Consider the following 27,755-nt stretch of genomic DNA (forward strand, 5'->3'; position numbering starts at 1 on the left):
AAATCCAGTGTCAATTTGGAAATCCTATTTTTTTGGCTAAAGAAATCCCACTTTACTGCTTACAGAGCATTTGTCAGACCACTTTTGAAAATGAAAATAAATGGCTTGCATTCAGGTTTTTCTATTCCTGACTTATAAAGACATGACTGTTTTTGCTTTTTTATACCTAAAACGTTTGCTTCAAATTTACATTGTTAGCATCCTACAATCAAATTTGAGGAGAAAACACAGCTGTGCATTGCCAAAAATTGCTCTCTTTTGTAATGTCTTTTTTCAGCCATGCAATGAAGTGCTGTTGGGACTTGCATGAGATGTCTTCCACAATTTGGTGGAGCTTTCAACTCCTTGTTTTCTCTGAGGTATGCTCCTAGAGGGTGTTTAAATGACAGCCAAAGGTTTGACAAGAGCTCAGGTAGACGTCACTAATCAGCTGGTGCTGCTAACAGGGCAGCTGCCACAGCATGGAACTCCTCGTGGCCGGCTGCCAGGCTATCTGCTCTGCTTCTCAGGATGATCTGAGCTCTACCTGGGTTACACACAGGACTGTATCACCCAGAGTGAAAATGTCTGCTGACAGACCTTGCTATAATTAATGGAAATTCAAATCCCATCACTGAAGTAATGTTGTCCGACCAGAAGAAAGAAAAAATCCATCTTGCAGTTAGTGGTGTGCATAAATTAATCCTCAATGAATAAAAACATTAAATGACAATGTCCATGCAGAAAACTTTCTAAGATGTCCTCCTGAATTCCTTTGCAACGGACTGCAATATTTACTTTGAAAGATGAAAACTTGTAGATATCCCAGTATATTCTAATATTCCAGTATGTCAGTAGAATTATCCAGAATACATTTCAATATTTTTGTGTCCCTTTTATTATATATTTTTATGTCTGAGACTAATCAGATTTTTGTGTTGCCTCAGAAAATTTCAACATGCACGGTAATTTTTAGCATGTGTATATATGTATTATTGTAAAATATTTTAAAAGTAAAATCATTTTCATTTTATCTCCTTAAGAAGGATGTATCTACAAGGAAATGTCCAAAATAGTCATGTGACAAAGTGTCACGGTCAATTAGAGTTTTACAAGTCTCTACAACAGAACATCTAGACAGATAGATCTTGGAAGCAGTTACATAAAGAAGTTTTTAAAAAAACCCAAACGAAATTACAAACTTTAAAACATTTACTTTCTTAACTTTCTAACTGTCATAGTTCCTTAGTAGATATTTTATGTACATCACAACATAACAGGCCACCAGAAACTTGGCTTGCTGTTTTTTTTCACATGTAGTCATTTAAGTTCTCTGTGATGTTTCTATTGTCACCCCAAGAAAATTTTGCTGGGGAAAAGTTTCCACATTATTTCTCAAAAGGTTCTTTAATACTAAGGCTTTGTAAGTTTGTCCCTTTTAGGAAACATCCCCTAATTTTTCATAACAATGTTTAAGCATGACATACTTCCATAACTAGGTTTGGTTTTACCTAAAATATAGTCTTCCTGTGAATTTATATTGTTAAACCACTCCAGAATAATTGTGATGTGGTATACTTTTTCATTATGTTATGCTTTTTTTCATATTTTCCTGACTGAAAGAAACAGACAGGAAAGAATTAAAACTTAATTTCCTTTAATGGAAAGGAAACATTGTCTTTTGTGTTTTTTCTTTCAGTTCTATTGGTAATTTGTAAAATTTAGCAACCTGTAATGTAATTCCCAATGAATAGCAGATTCCCAATAGATTCCCAATATATTACAAAGCTTTTTGTGTTTAGACCTGCAAAGTGCAGGTTTTTTTCTTGAATTCCTAGATTAATTCTAAGAACCTTTCTTGACCAAACTAAGAGCATTAAGCTGGTTTTTATTTTAGTTCTTTCTCAGGGTGAGTTTAAACCATGTATACATTACTAGGTTGACTACTCCATCCTCTGGTTTTCAGTGAACTCTGAGATGAACACAGTCTGGTCTTTTTGATTGATTTCAGTTGTGTTTCTGAAGTTGTTCCATCAACTCTTTTTGATCCCTTTATCTCTGTAGTGGTTTTGCTCTCATTACCTCTAAAACTAATCTGAGTATAGTGATGTCCTCTTTGGTACAGACCCATGCCAATAAATCATTTACTTTTCCTACAGACTTTTGATGCTTTTTGATTGCACTCTGGTGGTCTAAAAGATTCAGAGTCTGGCTTATGGGATTTGTTTGATATATTTGAAGAGTTTTTGATATGTTTGGTCTGTTTGTTCTTATATCTTCTCAAGGTTTTTAAAACTCGTGTCAAGCCCTGTGTTTCAGAGACAGTATTAAAGAAGGGGCAAAATATACAGGTAACATATTACCTAGTAATAAGGCAGCTCATCTTCTCTCTTTTACATTTCAGTATTCACCTAAAGTTCTCTCTGTTTCCATTTTCTTTTACCTTAGCAACCCTAGGAACAGAGCTACATGCAGAACTATTTCAGATGACAGGAGAAATTGTTGTTTCCTCAGTACTAAGGAAATTGTTAAGAAAGAAATAAAGTCTTACCAGAGAAAAACACTAAAATACTGACTTAGGTAAAACATGGAGTTCTGTGGCAGGACAATGCCTCCTGTAGTGAAATTGAAATAGGAATGCCTGCAGATGAATATGGACTAGTTCTTTCTTAGGAAAGACACAATATTCTATTACAAATACAGTCCCTTGAGTTCAAATTAACACAGAAAATAAATTTTAAAAATCCTTTGGAAGCAAAAGCTCTCAAAGTATCAGCTGTAAATCTGTAAGGGTAGAAATGGAGTGAAAGGGGTATGTTATTCTTTAATCACAGACTACAGTGAGGGGCTGCAGAGGCAGCATCTTTGCTCTACATCCTTACTTCCAAGGTAGAGGGGAAGGAAATATTCTGGGTGAAGACAGAATAAAACAGTAACTCATGCTACAGAAATTGAACCTGATGAGGAAAAGTGGTTCTGAATCACATCCTCTCCAGTGGGAAACTCTTATAGAAGTGAAAGCAAAGAAAGTTTTTCTAACATATGTACTAAAATATTAATTGGCTGGTATATAATATTGAGAAGGAAAGTAGCTTTTAATCGCCATGTAAGTAATTTTATTCTCTTGAAAAGCCCCCCCAAATAATATTTTGCCTATTTGATTTTAAGAAAGGCAGAGAACTGAATGTCTCTATTTTAGTATAAACACAGAAGAGTGAACAGTGCAAGTCTGCATCATGTAGACAATACTCTTGTATTGCCAGCTTTAAACCAGAGATTTTAGCTTGGAATTGATATAAATGTGTCATTCACATATATATGAGGAACAAAAGATATTTTAAATGTAGAATTGATGTAAATGTAGGTGGTAAACGAGTTTCTGCAAAAAAGGAAAAAAATACTTATTAGCAACAACTTCAAATGAATTGTAAACAGGTGAAGAATTTTGAACAAAATTTACAAAAAAATACCTTGAGGGCACATGCTTAGAAATGAGAAGGAAAATAATAGCTAGGGGAATTTGAAAAAAAATGCCAGCAAATAAACAAACATAAACCCTCAAACCTGTAACATTGTCATGGCACAGTAAAAGAGGAAATAATGGTTTTATTCCACTGACCTGGCGAACCTCTGCTGAGGTAAATTACCATAGCTCATTTCTAATAAAGCTATGGCCACTTCTAAGAGATGGAACTTGGTCTCACAGGCTTACAAGAAAAAATTATTGGAAAATGTGCATTGAAAAAAACATTTCAATAGTAAACTTTTATATAACATCTTTGTTTCTGATGTTGCTCAGTTGCTGTTTTATTGAATATTTAATGATAAATATGATAAAATGATTGCACTTTTTTGTAAAAATAATTTTTTTAAGTATCAGGGTGATCTAAATCCCCCAAAAATACTTTGCTTTCTAAAATTCAGCAAGTGTTCTGTTCCTTTTAATTCTTTCCACAGTTCATAAAATAGCAACTTCTTTTTCTCTTCCATAAACTAATACCAACCCCCCTTCATTTTGGTAACAATAATTTTTATCTTTACCTCCAAAAGCACTTTATCTCAAGTTGGTTTTCAGTAAATATTTTACTTCTTTTAAAAAAAAAGTCTTCAGATCTGATAAATTTTATTCCACTGATAGACACGGCAGTATTCAAAAAAATATCAGTAAAGTTCTCGTATTTATACCTCTGACCAATTTATTCCAAATTTTGTTTAAAATTTATCTAAAAAATATGTATGTTTTCAAAATCTCTGATCAGATTGAGTAACCATTACAACCACTGAAATCTCCAGGATTTGAGGATCTTTCATTCCCTCAAGCCAAATAGATTTGTTAAAAATTCAGTTCATGTATATCTTGTGTGTGTTTTCAGCAATGGGGAGGAATGGCGTTTGCTCCACATTTGTTGTGTGCTTTATGTGACCCCAGCCACTAATATCTGAATATTAAGAAACAGTGGTTGGGTTTTGTAGCTTTCGAAATATGCTTGACAGCAAGAGAAACCTTGTCTTGGGGAATGACATTAATATGATATACAGCATATTTTCAGCTGAGATGCTGGAAAATGCAAACTTCTGGTCACTCTGCAGGTTTGGTCTAATGCCCTTGAAATATGCTTTGAGAAAATTGAGATATTATTGTTATTATTATTATTATTATTATTATTATTACTTTGTGTCCAGATTTCTTGATGCCAACATTTCATGTGTGAGGACCAGTTTAACCTGTACCCTTCCAAGCAGGAGTTATTTGTCAGGCTATGTACTTTACTTTCTGCAATAATGTTATATTTCAGAAAATTGCTCAGTTGATGTATGCAGTCAAAATTTAATTAATTAATATAGTTTCCATGCATATGAAAGACAATCATAATTATGATATTGCATAGTCTTCTGCAAAAAAATAGATCACATTTTTGTACAGTTGTAGATAAGGCATGATACATTTGTGATAATGGGAAATAATCTATATACTCCAGTGAAACAGACGACATTACAGTCATTTGTGTGAGAAGCATTTTGTAAAGTGTACTGTTGCAGTGGCTCACAGAGAATATATAATGTTGGAATTACCAAGTGGTAATAAGTTCCTTCCCTGTGAAATTTCACAGGAACAAAATGTGAAACAAATACTCAAGACCCTAAGTCTGAACCTGCTAGAGTACATTTTGTTGCCTAGTTTCTTAGGGAGTAAGAAATTCTTTAAGAAAACAAAGGAAAAAATGATCAGTAATGAATGATCAATAAACAATAACATGATAAGAATTTAACTAAATCTAAATGCAGCTTTCACAAACTATGATTTTTCCTTAAAGTCAACCTGGAATACTGATCCAATTATTTTTTCTTTGTTCAGCTATCTTTTTTTTTTTTCCACAAAGAGTGGGATATTTTTAAGGCCCAAAACAATAATTTCTCAAACATATATTAATTCTGCGTAAATTTCGGTCACAAATTTCAGTGGAGATGCTGAAGTCATTTGGGGTTGTAATGAAGAGCAAGTATTCCCTGATTAACCTTGCCAGATGCAAAAATTTTCTATTTTGCACATTACTGGCAAGAAATCCTCAGCAAAAAAACCCTAGGGACTCAGTTACCAAGCTCAAAATAAATCATAATTACAAGTGTACTTTGTTTTTCATAGTCTTCTACCTCAAGGATAAGGGGAACATTTCTTTCCGTTTTAGTGTAGCTGCAATGGTGTATTGCATCTGTAGGTTTTTGTCTTGATGTAGGCTGGCTAAGCAGATAAATGTCAATTGTTTCGAGCAGTTTCATTTGGTGAAAAACTTTTAATATACATGCTCCTGGAAGAGGTATCTTTAGTTTTTGCTTCTCAAAAGGCATTTTTTTTTGTCCAAGGAGCAGGGGATAAGGAGATAGAGAAAGAAAGGAAGGTTCTTTATGTTTTAAAATATTTGTACATTGCTAATTTGCTATCCAAGTCGAAAACAGGTGGCCTAAACTGAGATGTTTCATATTCAGTGTTATAGAGGATGCATCTCAGTTACTGGCCTCCACTTCTAATGCAGGGTACAAAATTTTCATTTTTTTATGACATTACCAACCCACAGAGACTGGTAGAAAAATCCCATTGTCTTCTATGAATCGTGGATCAGGTCCTAAGTAGGTAGTTCTGCTGGCCCTGGAAAGATGGTTATTTTCACACGATTTGGTGCAATATTCTCTGAAAGAATGTTCACAAATATATTGGAAAAACCCTTCAATTTTTGACTGAATCCTAAATAATTACAAAAATTATTACAAATGCTTCATCATTGCCTGAGCATAAAAATGGAGTGAACAATCTAAAAATAATTATTGATTCAATGGTATTTGGTATTTGTGATTTATAAAAAATGCAGTTACAAAATTGCTTTGTGGGAAAAAATATCAACATTTAGGAAGAACATAACTAATGAGAAAAGATTAGGTGAATGCAATCATCTACACATTAGAAGCATCTTGAGAAGATTGTCTTGTGTGATGTTTAGGTGAATAGACAGCATAAAAAAAGAAAAACTATCAGCTCTATAGAGAAATTACAGATTTCAGGATTTTGGTTAACAGGTTAGCAGTCTTGTTGATGCAAATAGACATATCTACCTTTAAAATCTAAGATTTATGAAGATCTTTTTCTCTGTCAAAACATATAATAGGGAAAAATATTAAAAAGCTTTCTAATTTCAAATTAATATATATAACTCTGATCCCCCACAAGAATTGCATCTTTTTATTCCAGTTTTGACTGACATAGGACTTGAACTTGTTTGTACTGGGGACTTAAATGTTTGTGCATTCCTGGAGTTAGTAGGAAAGGCATGTTTTCTTTCCTCTCAATTACAACCAGATTTTGCACTGTGAGGTTCATGAAATTTTTTGTTTATGAATGGCACGCCAGTGACACATTAAAGAGCAGCTGCTGAAGCAAGTGTAGATGTAATATACCCTACTGACTGTGGCAGAGCTGAGAAAACACTTCAGCCAGTAAATCCTGCAGAATCCAAGCATAGAAGAATGACTTTCCAATTTTCCCTTTTACTATTTTGACTTTTGAACTGTATGTGAGAGCAGAGTCTGTAACAGACTACCAGTTTGCTGCAGAGAACTCAGGACTTAAGAACTCAGCAGAAATCAAAACAAATACAGAAGCAATTAATAGAGCCATGGACAGCAATGACCTCAAGAAAATGGTTTGCTTTTGTTTAATTTGCTGTACTTTAAAGAATTGCACATGGTGAGATCCATGTCTGCTAGTGGTGTAGTAAAATCAATAATCATAAGAAAGGACAAAATTTTTCATTCAATTAATTTAATGAATGCCTACTCAACCATTTTATGACAGCGCAAAAATTTTCAGAGATGTTGCAGAAGACTAAAAATATAATCTATACTTCAAAGGGGATATTTAAGCAAAAGGACTCAAAAGGGACACCAGGCAAACATATTTATGTTTTATTTTTATTAACAAAGATAATAACTGTACATATGTAATAAATTCACCAAAGCTGACATTGCCAATGTCTTTCAGTAATGTAACTGGAGAATAATGATACTACTAATAAGAATCCTTGAAATACATTCTGTATTTGAGTTTTGTTTTTTATGAAGACAAGGGCCCTTAAAACTTGGTGTGTAAAGGTGTGGGAGGCTGGGAGGACAGATATGTTACTATTCTTCTTGAGTCAGTTTCATAAACTCAGGTTCCTTATGCCTTGCTCTACAATAATAAAAGTGACATATGAACCATCAAATACATTCAGAAGCTTGATTCTTGTAATCATCTTCATAGTCTAGATCCAGAAGTATTTCCATCATATATCCAGGGATAAAGAACCAACAAGTTCAAACATACAGTGATGTTAACACAAAAGATCTACCATTTGATGATGTTTTACCTCCAGGATGAAGGCAAAACTTTAAATACCAGGGGCACTAGAAAATGCTTCCTACATGGACAGAAAAGTGATTCCGTTTCAGTCAATAAAAAAAAAAGAAAAAGAACTATTATCAACAGGGTAAAAATGAAAAAGAAAGATAGGCTTTATTGAAGGTAGATAAGAACATCTGAACTACTTGTGGCACTTGCCATCTAATATAAACAATGTCTCAGGAGGAGAGAAGTGACAAAGTTGCACACACTTAGACAATCAAGAAACCCAGAAAATTAATATTGTCATTTTCATATACTCATACTCTGCAGTGCTAACACAACTGTGAAACAAAAAAGTGCATACAGACCATCAAGCTTTTCAAGAATTAGCACCTATTTCCCTAATCAAATGGGTTTTTTTCCCTTTCATCTTTTTTGCACCATTATTTGAATTAGTTTTTTTAGAAGTCCTTCATCCTCTTCAGCAGTATTCATGTGTTGTTAACTTCAACTTGATAATAGTATCCTATGGTGACACAAACTTATTTCTCCTAATGTCTCAGTCAATAAGAAGTTGCTGGCAACGCAGCTCAGAGTGATTAATAGCACTCTATCTATAGAGATTTCAACTGTTCTTAACACTAATGTAATTGAGTACTCATAATGCCAGGTTTTGTGGTGTGATAGTAGCCATAACAATAGGCACTTAATGGCCTTTTTGAGCCTTTGTTCATTTGAGAAGATTGCATGACTAACATATACTCCCTTGAAAAGCATAATATTCACCTACAAACACATTCTTCTTATAAGTCATTGAAGTAAGTTGGAGCTGTTGCTCTTCTAAAAGAAAACATATGGTCAGAATGTAAAAGCAAAATTTTTCCAAGCTGAATCCTGCTTATGCCCAGGATTGTATGGACAGGACTTCTTCATATACCAGAAAATACCCATAAGAGATTTGCATACTGGCAGTTTGAGACTATTCATTGTTTAAACAAATATGTGAGAAGTCACTTAAAATGAGACTGAAATCTAAGGCAAATCAATCTTTTAAACTTCAAAATTACATCTGAGTTATCCATAGTGAAAAATTGGAAAGAAAACTTTAATTGTTTACAAAGCATCTTTTCATGGCGCTTTTAAATAAAGATTATTTTCACACCTGGAAAATTAGTTTACTAGAAACTTTGGGATAAGATCCTCATGGTTTGAGCAAACCTTCAACAATGATTCAAAATTATTCCAATTGAAAAGCTGTTGAACCTTTCTTACAGTTTTTAACAAGCTGTCAACATTTGCAGACTTGTATTTATGTGCCTTTTCACTCTGAACCACATGAGTGGTATTCCTTGCTTCACAGTGAAAGATAAATTGTAATACAATCCACAGAGGGCAGAAGAATCATAAAGATCTCATATGAGAAAGGGAATGATTTCTGAGATGGGAAAAGGTACACAAAAACTTTTGGTAACATGTTTTGATACCTGAAGATCTTATATGGGTGGTCCAGACACTGCTGTACAAGGACAGATACTGCTATGCTATAACACTACCACATTATCTAAAATATGTACCTTATAGATGGAGTATGAAAAGCTGAAGTACTTTTTAAATTGCAGAGTCCTTTTAATGACCAGGACTGTAAATCAAGTACCAAGATGTTTTACTCAATCTATGGCAAGTCCATCCAACAGAGCCAAATAATTTCAGGGGATTTTTTTCCTTCTTAATTCCAGTTAATTAGGTGATGTAATAAAGAATTCATTACATTATATCAGATGTATTCTTAAGATTTTCTGACATTACTATATATTACTGAAGAGCATACAAAAACTCTACCTTTTCATGGGCAGTTTTACCACAGTTAAAGTAGTCTTTTATCAGTAATGATATGTGTCAGATTATTTTTTTGGGGATTTTCCTTTGTTTTTGACATACAAGAATAATTATGGTCGTAATGATATTGGCATATAGGAAGTATTAGCAGAAAACCTATTTTAAAATTACAATTAAAGCTTTTATGTGCAATACTTAAATTTACTGCTGGATCTCAGAATGCTTAAAAAGTGTTTCCTCTTCTCTGACACATTTTATTATATATACATCAAAAATATTGTACCTTTATCTTCTTTCCCACTTTTAGAAAGGCAGTATAATATGAGTGCAACAGTCAGACGATGCACAGTGACTGGTTTCCTAGGGCTCCTGCAGCCAAATAGCAAATGTAATATACATTTAAGACCATTTCACATCCTTGAAAATCCCTAAAGAAACATACCTGACAAACAAGCTACCTTATATGTGTGCCAGTCTTACCTTTGCCCCTTCAAATGCCCCCACAGCCACAACCAAGATTGAATTTAATTTAATGTGGATTGCATTTTAATTTTTTTTACACAATTCACGGAAATCATAAAGTCAGTTTTGTCATTCTTCTGTTCCAACCTGCTCTGGGTGCTATACCAGGGAATTAATACTTAAAAAAATATCAAGGGATAATTTCTTCCTTATTCATAAAAAGACATCACCTTCACACTCTGTTGCTATCAAGTCTTGTGGGATTTTGTGTGTCTTGACACTAGCAAACTATATGTAATATGCAATTAGGATGCAATAGTAAGAGACAAGCTGTGTTTCAGACTGATATGTCCCTATTTATTGTTCCCTGCCTTTCACTTCATGCCAATATTTGTCACTGTCTTATAGTACATACCCACATGCCCTCTCATTTCCTTTATTGTGCATATGGTGTGAAACAGCTATCCTTTTTAGTTAGAGTACTGTAAATTATTCTTAACTGTGTTACATATTCCATAGGTGATTCACTTATATTAAAATGGGTAATGTGCTGTGGGTAAACAGGGATTTTGTTCAGCATTTACGAAAACATTCTCATATATATAAATATATATTATATATATACACTGTATATGCATATACATATATATACACTGTATAGGAGTGCATTTCAAACCTTCTCTTTCCAGTTGTCAATGCAAATAATGCTTAGTTTACAAGTGACTAAAATGCTGAAACATTTGGTTCGGTTGCCTACGTGAGGCAGATTTGTGTAGCAGCCTGCTTATGCTAGAAAGATCATAGATCATATTGAGTGCAACTAGCACTAATTGGCAAATTTGGCAGGTTGATCAGAAATACTAAAAACTAAGTGGGCAACGGAACTGGCCTTCTTTTAGAAGTTAACACCACAACACTCTGCTGAGCTAGTGCAGAGAAATCTGTTGAGCCTATCCCTTTTCTATAGAGGTTTTTCTTCTCTGGGGCTGTCAATCCAATCTTTTTCAGTAGCACTAAAGCTACTAAAAAATAAGTGTAGCAAAAGAGATAGAATTACTTAGAATTCTAAGTAGTTCTAGAATTACTTAAACGGTGAGATTTTAAATATATATACCTAAAATGTTATGATAGAATAGTGGGGTATGGTAACATATTGGAATTGTCATGTATCTTCAGTGACTATTTATTGAGCAAAGCTGTCCTGTGAGTTATATTTGGGAAGGGGGACATGGAGATAAGAGATCTTTTTCTTCAGAATTTTGTGTCATTTTTGAGGGGAAACTTCAGAGTATACTGAGTTGTAAAATAATGAACCAGTATCTTGATACTGCTAAGCCTACACAAGGCTTTTAAAAGCTCCTTAGGTGGGAAATATACTACATTAATACTGTCTTACTCCACCTTGCTAGGAAAGCGAACTTCTTCCTCACCAAAGTCCTGTGTCTGCAGCAGCCCTTTCCTAGTCATGGCACAGACATATTCCAGTGGAAAATTTCATGGCTGTGTACATTATGTCTAAGTAACTATGTTTGCGTCTTGCATTTTAGTACACAGAACTGAAGCTGATATTTTTATTTGGCATTTGATTTGCAGATTCAGTTGTCCTTCAGTACTTCCAGATCAGGCTTTCTAGCCTGTTATCTCATATTTATTCAATGGCTTTGTAGTACCTCTGGTGAAAAGATGTAAATACATTTATATTCCAAAATATCATAATGCTTCATCTGTTCTTCTTTACTCTCCATAGGCATTATTAGCCCTAGAATTGCTTTACTTTTTTGTTAGGGAAATCACCCTGGGAAGCCAATCTCTTCAGATGAGTGACAGGCCTTTATCACCTTCTCCACCCCCTACCATTTTTCTGGCTGCTAAGAGACTCCAGAATTTCTACTTCAATAGATGGCAAATACCTTTGCAGCACTAGTACAATGTCCTTGTTTAGAGAAGAAATGCAGGTGAAATTTGAAGAGTATCTGAAGATTTTACTGTCTGAATACATTAGTGACGTTTTCTTGCACCTGTGAAAACAAACAGGGAAAAAAGAAACTAAAAAACTTTATTTTGTGGAAGCCAGACCCCAAATCTAAGGAAGCATCATGCAGAGATTGTGGAGATTCAGGCCATGTTCTTCTGAAACACAATCAGCAAAAATTCTTTTTCATCATAAAAGAAAAAGATGAATGCAAAAGCCATCAGCCAATGTGATGCTTGTAGTCCTTTGACCAGCCATTTCTGTTTAAAGTTTATTGATTATACATGCAGTTTTATCCAAGAAAATGGTTTGGTTTTGATTTCAGTTTTGATTTCATTTTTTTCCTTGTGAATGCAAGTGAGTGTTTTTAGTTCATGATTTGCTGATTTATTTGTCAGATTTATAGACATACTTTAAGTATTATGAAGGCCTTTGCTTGGGCCTGCAGTTTATGCTATTTTCTATTCTTTTTTATTTAGTGTTTGCTGCTAATGATTTGTAGAGCAGAGCAACAAATTACCTTACATCTGCATAAACTGCAATTCTATTAGACTACAACAGGTAGGAATCTGGTCCAAGAATTTAGTGTCAAACAGTACAACATGGATGCTTCCTTGGGCTTAAAGTGCTATATATATCTAGAAGAGTAGGATTTTTCTGCACTAACTCTCCCTACTTCTGTGTTGCATTTGCTGTATAGTTCTTTGAGTTTCACTGAGTATTACAGTCCAAGTAAACTTTGGTTCATTGAATTTAAAGCTACAAGGAAAGATTATTTACCAGAATTTGCTGTTTTAACCATTACAAATCAATATTTGTCCACATATCCTATATTATAATATCATCATATTTGAAATAGGTACAAAAAGTCATCTATACACAAACTACATTTTTTGGGTTGCAAAGTTAGAAACATTGCACAAAACCACAGAGCAAGCCAAGCTATATCCCAATATATTTATACAACCTTTCCCTGTTCTCAAAATCCTCTGACACATGGTTTTACAGGAAGCATTTTGGTCACACTTTAAAGGAGCTATGTCTGTCCATGGGAAATATACAATATTGGAACTATTGTCTCATCTCTGAAGATGACATTTGGGATTTTATTTGCCTCAAGGCATCTGTTGGCCTTTTGCAACATTTTCTTTTTATTGGTGTCCCTAATCAAATATAAGTGCATATTGAAAAGAAAGTTTTATTATACCAACATTGCCTCCTTTATTTAGAGTAGTTAATTTATATATTTAATCTGTCACTCTCTCATCTTTTTTGCTGCTCTGCAGAGTCTCTTGTTTTGAATTTCTGTATTTCTTGCTGGCCATAAAAATGTTTGCACATCCTGGTGATCATCACACAAAACTTTCTGATAGGCAATTAGTGATCAAAACTGTGATTAGCATTTAAGTTCTTAGTTTATTGAAAAAGGAAGGAAGGAAGGAAGGAAGGAAGAAAAATAAAAAGAAAGGAAGAATAGGTATCAGATTATAAAAGGAGGGGAAAATAAAAAGAATCTTTAAATTTAAAGAATTATCTAACATAATTATATATTGAATATATGTAATTAAAAACAACACAATCATATTATTAAATATTACTATATATTTAAATTATATTGAATTATATTTCTCTTATTTTTATATATTTATTATGTATTTGTGTGTGTATATATTAGTATATACAACAGCCTCCTCAGGCTGTTGGTGCTGTTTGTGCCCATTTGAGTGCTCTGTCTGTCTGGAATCTGTGTGGTTGAGTGAATACATATGTGGTGTACATAGCTGCTGTGTGTTTGTGCCTGCTGGGAGCACAGCCCCACTGCTGGTTGGACTGGGGACATGGAGGTGCTGCAGCTTCTCACCTCTGGAGCTGTTGAGTGCACTGTGGTACTGAAACACTAATCTTAAAGAAATTAGGATTTTAGTTACAAGTTAAAAGAAACTGGGCTTGAGATAGTTACCTGAAACTTAAATAATTGATTGCCTGTCAATTTATGTTTGCTTGCAATGGGAAAGGATGAAACTAGTAGTTAGGCCCAAAGAACACAAACAATTGCAGCCAGAAACTCATTCTTTGCAAAACTGGAGTTGCCCCAAAAGCCATTTGTATTGTCATTAATAGAAAAGGTCAGGGCGAGGAAGACTCGCCTTACTTCCTCCTTTTAAGACCCCTCCCCACAAAAATGACCCCAGACTTAATTCAAGAAGCCAACCACGCATGCTTAATAGCTATTCCAGCTAATTACCATAGGAAGCAGGGGATGGGAGGGGCTGGTATTATGAATATGTATTTGTTTGAACCTTTTGTCGATAAATAGACTCTGTGACCTCCTGTAATTTTGCAGTGTGTATTAGGGGGCTAGCCCACACTGCTGCCCAGCACTGAATAAACATACCTTTTCTAACTTTAAATTGTTAGAGAGTCTTTTGTCCATCATAGTTGAGTATCTGTGCTAGACCAATACTCATATTTTGGTAAATCAGTACATTTTCCTCTGACTGTGTTGAAGAAGATGATGATGATGCCAATAAGGACAGCAAAAATAAATGTTGTGGAATATATATGTTTCTACCTTTGTGCTTAGTTCAGGAGCTGGGATCCCAGCAGTCACTCTGATGTGTGTTTCAAACAAACTGGTCCAAAATCCTTTGGGTTTAGGAAGAAGTATGATGAAGGTTGTGCCCTTCTTTCACTGCTATGAACACCGGTGAAAGCTATCTTGATTAAAGGTACCCCAAGTACATCTGTGAGGCAACTAGACAACTGCTTTTGAAGCAATACCCTAACTGCAGCAGCCTAAGGTATGTAAGCGAAGCAAATTTTTCAAGAAGTAATAGATTTATTGGATGTAGCTGGAATATGTAAGCCAGTCTTTGGACATATTTTGCTCCCTTGTCAAGCTGCAGCTTAGCAAATTTATTCAGGTTAATGTTTCTTGGTCAAACAGATTGAGCAATGAGATAGGGTACCTTTGGGCAGCATCTATGCTGTCAGAGAGCTGAAATCTCTTGGATATCTCCCACCTTTCTGCTACCTACCTAGCTCTGCAGTAGCACTTGCTGAACTAAGTAATTAAAGCTTTGTGAAAGACTTGAGATAGTTGTCTTGTGGGACTTCTGAGGGCTCAGAATTCAGAGCTCTATTTAGCATGTGTTTACATACCCAGAGCTCTGTTCTGTGTTTACATACCTAGCTCTTTACTGTTGGACTACTATTTTTTTAGTATGAGGCCAAAAAATGGAACATGCTTACAAAAAGTACTACAAGAAAATTTCATGTTATACGCATGAATGTGAATGTTATAGACACAGGACTAAATAGGTCACTGGAGACTTTTTATATAAATAAACTTATTTTTTCCAACCCTAGCTGAACTTTAAGAAGTGGACTGTAACTTGCCTTTAAATTTCTCAATATTTAAGGAAGGTTTTAAACTGCTTTCTCCAAATATTATTGTACTAATTACCAGTTTTGACACAAAAAAATCTAGAAGGTTAAACACTCCTCATTATTTTTAAAACACCTTTTAATTTACTTTTCATCATTGATACTCTACTTTGGAATGATCAAAGCAGTTTTTAGACAACTGTTAAGCTCAAAACTATTGGTCATAAAGCACCATGATGAAGGATGATTAGTGTATAAGTCCAGTGCCAAATTACCTCTAAAGTTGAAAAGATTTCTAATATATCGGAAAAGGCTTTGGTCTACCAAATACAGTAGTATTTACAGAAGTGTTAGTCTTCTTATATCAAGAATCCCTTCATTTTCTTTTTGAAGCTCAGAAATCAGTTTGACTCTTTGCCTACTTGCCTATCAAAAATGTATATTGTAAAATTAAAACTGTTTCTGTTTGTCCTTCTGCCTATTTTCAATGGTTAGCCTGTAGGTTTTGCTGAGAAGAATTTCAATTAGTAGTATTTAAAATAAATCTGATACTTTCCTGAGTTTTTTTGGATTTGTTTTTAATTAAAAGAATACTGGTTGGCGCAGTTTTGGGAATGTGGATATAAGGAATATAGAATTTGAAAGCTTTTTAGTTTTCTCATGGTTAGATTTATATTGCATGCTAAACAAAAAAACATGGCTTTAGAGGCAGAGCATACTGTGAGCTTTGAGTGGACTGTTAGCTGACACCAGTGAATTAATTAATTGAGAGGGTAGCAGTATGATAAATAGGATATGTGTAGCAACTCCAACAGGATTTGATCTGCATAGAACTCTATCCTGTCTAATCAGAAGAGGAAACTATCGGTCAGTTTTGCATATGCTAGGAGGCATGCAGTATAACACAATGATAAAAGAGCCTTCAGTTTCATGAAATGATGATAAAGTCATCTAAATTTTCCATTATATACTTATACAGTTATTGTCCCATTATACAGTCAGCTGAACTTCCATTAACAAGTCCCTCCTATCCCATAGCTGCATTTAAAATAGTAAAGGAAATATGGTAAACCTGAAGCCTTGTAATCCATCTGCGCATTGATGGTGTGAATGTTGTTCTTTGATCTTGTCTTTGTGTGTGTTTCCAGAACTCAGACAGGTAATCTGATCTTTATGTTAGGAAGAAGGGAATTCAGTAAAACAAATAAACCAGAGACATTATCACTTCTCCAGATAGTTACATCTTTATAAGACCCCTCCAGACTACAAAGGTATATCGAGTTTTGCTACATGAAATATAAACAGCTGATTTCAATACTGTTATCAAAATTATACCGATAAAAATACATATATGAATGTATTAAAATAATCTGTTCTATATTCTTGCTGAATATTTTAGGGATAAATTAAACTGGCAGCAATAAAATATTCTCTGAATTCCTATGCAGATTGTAAGTATTTGCTAGGTGTTGTATTGCAGTATGTCTTAGGAGCACAGTAATGTTCTCATGGAATTTTGATAAAGGTTATACTATTGTTCTTCCAAATTCTTTATGTATCTGTCTTGAGGAAATGCTAAGAGACTCAAGCTTAGCATCTTACGTTTTCTGCTTTGATTGAAATTTCCTACTGAATTTGGTCTTTTGAATTTCTAATAAAATCATGATGGTCATTAATAACTTCACATTTTTTCAAAGCTGTCACCACATAGAGAGGTTAATTACCCTCAGTGAACATGAGAAGGTATAAAAAGAACAAGGTTGCCAACAAGGCTGAATCTAAAAAAAGACTGACAGGGCACCTTAGTTAAAACTTCACAACTTCACAATATATGATCTATAAAATTTTAATGTTAATACATATACCTTAAATAGTGACTTAAATGCAATCCAGTGAAGATTCTTTAGGACATGCATATGAGATGCTCAGTGGAATATCAGAGACTGAAAATTTATGGCACTGACTGGATTGAAAAACAGGTGAGAAGGACAGGTGAAGGTAAGTTTCATTTTTATCTTGCCTGACTTTGTCTTTAAACATTTAATCTTTGTCTTTTACATTCAATCTTTTGGCTGGCTTCATGGAAAGGGAGGCAAAAGAAAGCATCCTTCAACTCTGAAAGAGTAAACCAAGTTAGCTCTGGTGTTAAATCCTCTTCTGTTTTATTGACAGCTCTCTAATCCTGGACCACTCTATGCATCCCATTAAGTTTCCAAACCAGTAATATGGGACTGTTGAAATCAGATTTGTATTCTCTGAACAGACCCCATTGCAAAATTTTTCTATTACCAGCTAGATTCCTTCCCAATCTTCTTTCCTTAAGGGATATTGTTTTATTCTTACTGGTCGTTGTCCCTCTTTAGTTTTACCTCCACCAGTGATGCACTTTTAGCCCTTCCTGGCTTCTCAGTGGCCCACACTCCAGGGTACACTTGGGATATGATGGCTTCACTAATTTCTCCTTCTATGGGAACATCAACTAACAGTAAATTCATTATTTGAATGTATTTTTGAGTGTCTACCTCCACAGTAATTTCCCCTTTTTCAAATCTGATTATTGCATTTAATTGTTCAAGTAGATCCCTTCCCAGGAATGTGTGTGGTGAACTAGGCATAGATAAGGATTTGTGTATACGTATTTGTTTTCCCAATTTATATTTTAGTGGTTCACAAAAATAAGCCTTTCAATTTGGCCAGGGGCTCCTTTAACCATAACACAATTCTCTCCCACAGGTGTTAGAGCTTTGTTTAAGACTGAATATATTGCCCCTGTATCAACTAGAAATTTCACTTGTTTTTGCTTCTCCACCTCCCCTAGCTTCATTATAACCAGAGGTTATAAGGATTTTTTTCTCTTCTTGCAGGAGCTTGATCATCAAGGTTCCTCTATTTTCTGGATCAGCATTTCCAATAAAAATTACGAACAACATCATCCCAGTTTATGCTTTAAAATTATCTATTAATCTTGCTACAACTATAGAATTTCCTAATGCAATAACCATTACCAGATTCTCCTTACTGGATGTTGTGATTTAGGAGTCACACCTGCTAATTCAGTGCTCTCTTCCTCTAACAGGCACACTCTGCTTCCTTCCTGCTCTGGTGGGAGATACAAAAGGCAGAAATTAAAAGTTGAGATAAAAAAAATTTACTGGCCAAAAGAGGACACGGGACTTGGTACATATGTCGTTAAATTCCTTTGTTAAGCAGTACCTTCTTGAGTTGCAGCTAACAGAATCATGTACATGCTATAAATATGTTTATAAAGTCTAGGCAGCCAAAGGCTTTCAATCAGTCCATTTAATTCTATGAATTTACTAAAAAAGATGGCACTTAAGAAACATAATTCCTTTTTTAACATATTTTAGCTTACATGTAGCTTTCAAACAACACATGACAAATTCCTTCACTAATGTTAGGACTTCAGGATTTGTGTTATTTTCAGCGATAGGAGTTAGAGGTTTAGGTTGAAGTTTTGACTATATTGTACTTAACATCAGCATTTCCAGTAATGTCAGTAAGAGCAGGTTTTTACCCTTATTCTTATTTATTTCAGAAGAAAAAATGCATTTTCCCTATTATATTAAAAATGAAGAATTGTTATTTAAAATACTGTATTCTTGGAAGCTCATGAAGGAAGAATAGGTTGATGCATATATAACATACAGTAATTTCACGAATACAAGCCGCACCAATTTGACCAAAATTTTGGTGGAAACCCGGAAGTGCGGCTAATATTCCGGGGCGGCTAATCTATTAACAAAATTCTAAAAGCTGCCAACACGGAAGTGAGAGCCCGCGGCAGCCCCAAGCCAAGCTGGAGCCCGGCCGGCCCCGGCAGAGGTGGGAAAGCCTGGCAGAGGCGGGGCCAGCAGTGTGGGGGCGGGCGGCAGAGCCTGAGCCAGCAGGGCGGGGCAGGGAGGGCGGCAGAGCCTGAGCCAGCATGGCGGGGGAGCCCGGGAGAACTGGGGCTAGCAGTGCAGGGGAGCATGGCAGAAGCAGGAAGGCCAGCGGGTGGGGCTGCCTGGCAGCGGGGGAAGCCCAGCAGAATCGGGGCCAGCAGCGTGGGGGAGCCCGGCGGTGTGGGGGCCTGCAGTGCCGGCCAGGGCGAGGAAACGCGGCGGCGGTGCAGACGGGAGGGGGCGGCCGGCGAGCCTGGTGGCGGCGGCGGCAGCCCTGCCGGCGGGGCGAGCGAAAGCGGCGCTCGCGAAAGCGCCGCCGCGAGCCACGAACTGCGAGCCGCGAAAGCGCCGCCGCGAGCCGCGAACCGCGAGCCGCGAACCGCGAGCCGCGAACCGCGAGCCGCGAAAGCGCCGCCGCGAGCCGCGAGCCGCGAGCCGCGAGCCGCGAGCCGCGAGCCGCGAACCGCGAGCCGCGAACCGCGAGCCGCGAAAGCGCCGCGGGGCGGGCGCGGCGCGGGGCGGGCGCGGCGCTCGCGAGGCGCGGCGCGGGGCGAGCGAAAGCGGCAGCGGGGCGGACGGCGAGCCCGGCGGCGGCAGCCCTGCCAGCCGGGCGAGCGAACGCGGCAGCGGGGCGGTGCTGACGGGAGAGGGGGGCCAGCGAGCCCGGCGGCGGCGGCAGCACCACCCGGCCAGCCCCGCCGAGCCGTGGCGCTGAGCTGGGCCACCCGGCCCCGTCGGCAACCATGAGCGGGCCGAGCCTGCCTGGCCCCGCCCCGAGCCAGTAAAGCCCGCTATGCCGCGATCCTCTTACTAATTGGCCAATTTGTGAAAGCTGCGCACGGATTCTCGCGACGAACGAAAGTGCGGCTAATATTCAGGGTGCGGCTTATCTATTGACAAAGACAGCAACATTGTCGAGGCACCGGGGGTGCGGCTTATAATCCGTGCGGCTTGTATTCGTGAAACTACTGTAACTGTGGCACTGCACTTTTTTTTCAGTTTTAAGTTTATTGATTTGAAGTATGCAAGGCCACAAGGCATCATTGCATCAGCTAATCTGTTGTATTGTATATCACAGGCCACTACATTTCAGAAAACCTCCACTGAAGCTGATAATCTGCATTTGGATATGGATCATTGGCTAATACTTGTCTTCCAGGAAATATAATCTTCACTAAAAGACACCAGAAGACAGAGAATCTATCACTTTGTTGCTTTGTACCAAGGTTAATAATACTATTAAAATATATTGTGCTTTACTTCTAATTTCAATTTTTCTGACTTCAGCATTGATTCTTGTTATGCCTTTCTCTTCTAGGCAAAGAAGCCCTGTAATAGCTACGTTTTTCTCCATGAAAATTGGTAACACCCTTCGTTTCTGCAGGTATTCAGGGTCTTCATCTGCAGTTATGATGAATGCATATCTTCCAAAATCATGCCAAAACACTGTTGCACAAAACTGCCTTTTTTTTTTTTTCAGTGGATTGATGGTTCACAGTGGATTTCTGAAAAGCCTGTAACTTTTTTTATGTCCTTTAAGTTGTGTTAGCTTGTAATAGGCCCATGATGAGAAAGACATACTCCAACCTCTTTCCCCCTCCCTGGCAAAGTTTGACATATTAACTCCTCATTCTCCAATCCCAGCGTGGTGTTTTGAGCTGTTCTTACAGAATCCTATAAATTTCCCTTATAGAGAGAGCAGAAGAATGATTTCTAGGTAAGAACATAACTTGATTTTGAAAGAGAATGTGGTTTATTATTAAGGTCTCTTGAGCCAGAAATGTTAGCACCTTGAAATAACCAATATAAATAATGAATCAAAGAAGGGATGTACAAGCTCTTTCAGCAGGTACTTGCATAGAAATAAACTACAGAGGGTTTTTGCCTGAAAATCTGATTATTGGTTTTAGAGGTGGGGAATTATGTTCCACAGCAGAACAACTTCAACGGTTTGCTACAGAGGACAGGCGCAACAGTCTGAAGCAAAAAAAGTAATCTGTAGTTATTAACTATTCATACATAACATTTGTTGCAATTTTCTCAGTATGTTCCATTTTACATGATTTTTATTTTATTCAGTTGTATAGTTGTTGAGTTTTATATTTATAGTTGTATAGTTTCTAGTACCTTTCCTGCCCTTTCTAACATTTTAGATAAATAAGTTGACCCTTTCTAACACTTTCTTGACATTCTGTTTAGCCTGATTCCCAAGAAGAGAATTTCTAACAAAGACATCTTATTTTCCACCACAATTTGAAAGATATAACAAGATATAGGACAAAGAATTCCTTGGACCAGCTCCAAAGGGCTGACCCAAGGGTACGTTGCTGAGCCAACTGGTCTCTTATTGGATGTATCTACTAGATATACTAATTAATTTACCTTATAAAAATTGTCGAAATGCTATGTCGTGTATGCCTAGCTGTATTTGTGCATCTGAAAGCTTTCATTAAAAAATTGCTTTTTATCTTACCACCCAATATTGTTTGGAAAATTTTTGTCTTTTGATTCTAGCAACACTATGAAGAGAAGCTGAAAAGTCAAACAATTAAAACTTGCAAGTGAATTTAAGAGTTTTCTCACATCGTAAGAATAAAAAGAAAAAAAAAATCAGGAAAATATTTTACTCATCTGGTATGTTTTTATTCAGTTATATGTTTTTCTGCATCCCTATGGCAGTTTGAGTTTGGGCTGACTTGAGGAGCCAGGCCTGAAGAAAATGCCCTGTCTATGTTATTCTCCAGTCTGGCTTCTCAGCCAGGGTATTCTCTGTGCTTGAGAAAAACAGCTATCTGTCTTGGCAGAGGAATTCGTGTTTACACTGAACAGCTTCAGATAGCTTGGCTGAACTAAACTGCCCAGCTTTGTCAACTTGAGGTTTAACTCAAGAGTCTGTGTTCATAAGAGCAATAAAATGTAACTAAGAAATGAACCAGGAGGCAGGGCAACAAAATTCTGGGAGTCGTTGCATTCATGGAAGACATCTGTACCTAGGAGTATGGAAAGCCAGATGTGTTTTACTGTCAAGCTTTCAGAGTTTATCTGAAATAGTGGGCTAATTAATTCTGAAAGTTAATTGTTGACTAAAGGTTTGCACAACAGAGCCTGATATTGTGGGTACTCCAGGTGTTAAAAGTCCAGAAACAGTAGCAGAAATAATTATCAGTTATTAATTACTCTTTTATAATAACTTCACTTGAAAATTGAATTTGTCTAGTTTTTATAGATCCAATCAAATAATGTCTTGGAGGAAGAAAAAATGATAAATACAGAGAAAAAATTTTTTTTCAATAACTGCTATATAATTATATTGATTCAAAATACAGTAATTTCACGAATACAAGCCGCACCAATTTGACTAAGATTTTGCTCCTAAACCGGAAATGCGGCTAATAATCAGGAGCGGCTAATACAACCTCAGAAGTGCCTGCCAGAGTGCTGAGCCGAGCAGCTGCAAAGTCGGCATTTTGCGATTGTTACAAATCGCTACTTTGTTGCACCGCAGGTGGAGCCTGGCTCCCTGTAGGTAGCACGGGGGGCGGGGAGAGAGGCGGGAGAGCTCTCTTTCCTCCTCTGCCACAGCCCAGGGGAGAGACGGGGGGGGGGCCCGGCGCCGCCATTGCTGCGGCCCGGGGAGGAGAGGGGGGACCCGGGCCGCCCCTACCGCGGCCCGGGGAGGAGAGGGGGGACCCGGGCCGCCCCTACCGCGGCCCGGGGAGGAGAGGGGGGACCCGGGCCGCCCCTACCGCGGCCCGGGGAGGAGAGGGGGGACCCGGGCCTCCCCTACCGCGGACCGGGGAGGGGGGGGGAAGCCCGCGCCGCCATTGCTGCGGCCCGGGGAGGAGGGGGGAGACCCGCGGAAGCCATTGCTGTGGCCCGGGGAGCCGACGGGAGCCCCGCGCAGCCATTGCCGTGGCCCGGGGAGGGGGGGGAAGCGCGCGCCGCCATTGCCGCGGCTCGGGGAGCCGACGGGGTGCTTTGTCCCCGCCCGCCGCCGCCGCGGCAGGAGCGGGGAAACGCCGTCCCTGCCCGCCGCCGGCGCCACGGGCGCGGGAAAGCTCCGTCCCCGCCCGCCGCCGCTGCCGTAGGAGCGGGGGAAGCTCCGTCCCTGCCTCCCACCGCGGGGCAGCGCCGACCCGGGGTGACCGAGCCCAGGGGCAGCGGCGGCCGGCCCCGAGCGGCAGCACCGGGCTGGGCCATCTGGCCCTGTCAGCGGCCCCTAGCGGGCCGAGCCTGCACAGCCTTAGCTCAGCCAGTAAACCCCGCCCTCCCGCGGTTCTGTTACTAATTGCACGCAGGTCCTCGCTGCGAACGACAAAGCGGCTTATATTCGGGTGCGGCTTATCTATGGACAAAAACCGAAATGTTTGCCAAGACCCAGAGATGCGGCTTATAATCAGTGCGGCTTGTATTCGTGAATTTACTGTAATTTAAATAGGGTAGACAAAGTTATCAAACATTGTTAAACTGTTTAACAAATACTGTCTGTGTAGTCAATCTATAAGAGTCAAAATTTGACATTGTACCACACTGCTGACAAGGTTGTGTACAGTTTTCCTCTATCTGTCAATATTTTTTCCAGTCAGTTTGCCTACACTCAATTCAAGTATCACTGCCTCAATTCCGAGTGCAGTGGAAATAATTTTTAAATTACAGGGTATGAAGACAGAAACTTCTTGCATGTGTTAACTTTCTAAAGATGTGTTCTAACATTTTTTTCACCCAGTGCAAAATAAAACTTGTTTTATCAGGAATTCCCAATATTTTTCTGGCTAAAGCATATGAGATTTTTCTTTTTTAATTTTCCAATTTATTTTCTCTTCTTGATTCCATTATACGAGTATGATAACTGAATCAATTGCTCCCATTGGAGAAGTCTTGCTGAAAAAATTGTTTAATGCCTTAAGTGATAGTACAACAAACAGGTGGAGAGTCATCTTCTTGTGACAGTCTCCATGGCCTAAACAAACATTCTTTGAATTTCACTAGGAAAAAGGTGACTCAGAGCAATTGGGAAGGGATCTACCTTACAAGTACAGCATCACATTCTAAAGTTTAGAGGTACTGTAGTATCCCCTTTTCTCTAACTTATACTCCTGGTACTGTAGAAGGATATTTGTGATATTAGGTCTCTTTTCAATTCCACTTGTATTGCCTTCTGTCACTATAACTGCTCTGTCAGCTGCCCTATTAACTGCACAGCTGGAGCTCTGATTGGAAGGGAGAATTTTATTTGAGTTCTTCACATGAGATCTCCTTTCGCATCTTTAGTTTTAACACCTAAAATAAAAACAAACATTACAAATTAATTTGCTGGGGAAATACATTCTTCAGGAGAGACAAATAAATTTAAATATTTAGAACTAGTATTTCTCATTTTGATGTAAAATGACAGAAATGTTTAATCTGCCCATTATGAACACAATATGGCTTATTGACCTCAAAATACTTTTCAAAAATAAGAACAATTGTCAGTAGGATGCCCTATATCAGAAATCTGATGAATGACATGTACTACCCAGAAAAGTAAGCTTAGGATGATTGTGGCAATTGTTTTGAGAGCCTAGGCTAAATTAAGAGGCATTAAAACTTGACTAAATGAATGGAGAGCGTAGAGATACAGAAGAACTTGATAATTTCCTTCCAGTAATTATTTGTTACTAACTGAATATTTTCCAACAAACCTCATTTATCTAAGCTAATGTAGTGCCCCACAGTAAGCACAATGGTCAGTAAGTTCAAAGCTGCAGCACAGCTATATTTGCACATTGTAAACTGCCCATTTCTCTTTTCATCCAAGCAAAGTTAGGCACCAAATGTGCTCAGAAGGAAAACATTTTTCTTTGATATTGGACTTCAGCATGCACACTGCTTCTCTACAGATTTCTTTATTCAAAAATGTTTGTAGTTCAGAGTTGTTTGCTCTTATAACCTCACCCTTTTAGACCTCTTTATTGCATTGCTTTTTTTCTCCCAGTTTTCATTTTCTGAGAGCTGTTTCATCTTTCCTATCACTCATTTCAGTGGAGTATTCTAGCAATAGAAAGTAACAAAAGTTTAGACCTTAAAATAATTTGAAAAACTTACTATTCTGTCTCAGCAATCACTGACTACAAGATAAAACAAGTTCTGAAGTACATTAAATGCTATTCCCCAGTACATAGTACAGAAATAATAAAAACTGGTAACACTGAAATGATACTGTTGATGTTACAAGCTGTAACATAATGTTTTCTAGATTAGTTGAAAGTGGATCAACCTTATATTCCTAGCAAACATGTTCTAAATCAACGTATTCTGTTAGATATTTTTAAAAACAGAAATAAAATTCTATTTAAAATAGCTATACTATTTTTTCCACAATGTGGCATTTTAGAAAATTTATGCTAAACCATTTCAATGAGATTTTCCTAAGGAGATTACAAATCACATCTCTGTGCTCACACACAACACCTACACTTCAAAGAATGCTCCAAATGCTGAGTTTGTGACTGCAATACTAGGAACTTGCAGATCAGTGGCAGAGTAGATTGATTTATTTATCTCTATTTTTAACCTATAATGCTAAATTTAATTTACTGAAATGACAACTATCTGTCATGAGTTTGTTTCACTTTAAACTACTTCCTGTAAAATTGTGGGTTTTTTAATTTTCTAGATATGCTGCATGATTTATGTCTTCAATTGGAAATCCTTTGTGAATTACAAGAATGCAAAACCAAGTATGCTTGTTTTTTAATTCTTGTTGCATAATATGACTGTTGTCTATTTCTGTGAGATTTGTATAAAACATCACAATGTCTTCTTATGCAACGCATGATACAGTTAAGAAATGCAGTGTTTTAAATTCTGCTTAATTTTTAACTTTCTGATAAGTTGAAAAAGATTTTAATTGTGTTTTTCTCTTCTAAGATACAGAAATAAAACAATCAAATGCCATATTCTATGTGACAATCAGAGAAAAATGGAGCTGTGAGGAAAGAACATATGGAAAAGCTTTTCCTTTAGAATTTTTTTCTCTCTTATTTATTTTCTATTAATGGTTTCTAAAAGGAAGCTCATACCTGAACAGAGAGGATTTTCAAGGATCTGTATGTCTGTAAAGAAAGATAAGTAGAATTTGTGTGTACTTTTGATACAACTTGGAACCTTTTATGTTTGAGACAAAATTCTTAACATTGTAGGTTCAGAAAAGCTGAAACATGCCCTAACTTTTAATGTCTTGCAAAAATATTCTGGACTGGTACATAAGCTACTTTAAACAGCCATGCCTCTAGTCAGTATCTGAAGAGATTATCTTATTTTCTAGAGCAGAAGTCTCGTTTGCACTCTAATGAAACAATCTGACATTCCATGAACAGAGCATATCTTAATCTAGAAAAATACATATTTCAATTAAGGTAGCATTGAAGATGTAGAGGATTGCATAGAAGCCATTTACACATTTAAACTATTTATTATGCTGTTTAGGCATGTTATTAAATACTGTCTATTATTATTACTAAATACATAAAATATAGAACTAATAAAATAAAAATACTAAAGAAGGCAAAAATATTAAAGAAATTACAAAATAAAGTATAATATAGAATAAAAAATCACTTGACCTGAGCTTTTTATGCTTAGTTTAATTTAGAAAATATTGGTAACTCAAATTTTATCTAAGACTGCATAATCTCACATACACTGACATTGTTGTTGGAACACTACTTTCCAATGAAAGTATTCTGACAAATAGCTTTAAGCAGCTCTAACCATGATTTCATCACTACTTTTTTCCTTTAACCTATTATACTTATAGCGTTGTGATTTAAATTGGATTGTAAACTTTTCATTTAAGATACTGTGCCTACTGGTGTTGTGCAAAGCAATCCTCCTAAATGGAGTCCCTGGGAAGGCTTATAGTAATAATATTAACTTTGCAAAACTCACACAAAAGTCATGACTTTTATAACTGGAATCTACAAGATTGTGATTGAAATTATCTTAACAAAGGCTGAAATTAAAGAACATTACTCACTCACTGGAAAAAAAACCCCAACCCATACTTGTTCTAAGTGCCAATGTCTCATTCAGACTGGAATTTTCTTTCTGTCTGAGAATTTGCATGATAAAAACAAATGATGAATGGATATGGGACTGAAATGTTTGGGAGAAGAGCCTGTGACAGTTCCTTTGAAGCTTTAAGAGTTTATAATGTAAATAAGTGTTTAGGGGATTATTAACATTCACATATTTTACCCCAAAGGCTTCCTGTAAGGTCAACTTTTAAGCAGTTGAAGTATGCAGAAAGAATTGTAAAATGTGTGTGAACATGTTCAAAGACTTTAAAGGGTCTGTGCTG

This window comes from Catharus ustulatus, chromosome 5 (genome assembly GCF_009819885.2).
Source record: "Catharus ustulatus isolate bCatUst1 chromosome 5, bCatUst1.pri.v2, whole genome shotgun sequence".
Classification (NCBI taxonomy): Eukaryota; Metazoa; Chordata; class Aves; order Passeriformes; family Turdidae; genus Catharus; species Catharus ustulatus.